This window comes from Trypanosoma equiperdum (genome assembly GCF_001457755.1).
Source record: "Trypanosoma equiperdum strain OVI genome assembly, contig: ctg_266, whole genome shotgun sequence".
In the NCBI taxonomy this organism is placed as follows: Eukaryota; Euglenozoa; class Kinetoplastea; order Trypanosomatida; family Trypanosomatidae; genus Trypanosoma; species Trypanosoma equiperdum.
Window position 1 is genome coordinate 87,668 of NW_027124161.1, and position 890 is coordinate 88,557.

Here is an 890-nt window from a genome sequence, read left to right on the forward strand (position 1 = left end):
TTTTTATTTTTCTATTTGAATCTAAGCGGAACAGAAGGAAAAAGGGAAGGGAAAGGAGGAGGAGGAGGACGTAAAATAAAGGAAGGAAAAAAGTTGAGGAGGAAAAAAAAAGGAATTGATGAAGTAAATGTCAGTGGTAAGCAGTGAAAAGGAGAATTTCCTACAAACCAAGACGAAAAAAAAAATGAAAAAGGGAAAAATAGTAATAATAATAATAACAATCAACTGAAGATAGCAAAAAAAAAAGGAAAAGAAAAAGCAGTGGATTTGACCGGGGCGTGTGCGCGTGTGGGGAGTTCCCTTTCGTTGGCTTCATATTTGCTTCACGAATTCCCCTCTAATATCAAAAGTTGTTGGGAACAAAGAAAAAACTTAAAATGAAACCCCCCCCTCCAAAAAAAAAAAGGAGAAAATAAAAAAAAAGCAAATGATGAATAAAGTTCTCTCGACTTGCCAACTCAACGGAATGAAAGGACTAGGGAGGGAAATAGTAAAAGAAAGTAACATCTTTAATTTTTTTTCAAATAACCTTTTCATTTGTTTTTTTTATTTCCATCTTTATTTTCTCTCATCATTTTCCTTTTTTTTATTTTTGTTTTTGCTTCTCACTCCCTTGTAGCAGCTTTTACGAATTTTGCTCCTTACTTTCTTTTTCTCCTGAAACACAATCCTGATTTTATTACCTTTTTTTGTTTCCATTTTCGTTATTTGGCTCCCGTCTCTCCGTTGCGTGTTTGTTTTTTTTCCTTATTTTGTATTTGTGTTTGTTCCCATTTTCTAATAGCAACGCCCATATTAATGGGCAACGTTTACACAAATATATATTTATGACGAAAAAGCAAAATGAGAAAGAAAGCAGAGGGAGGGAAGAATATATATATATATATATA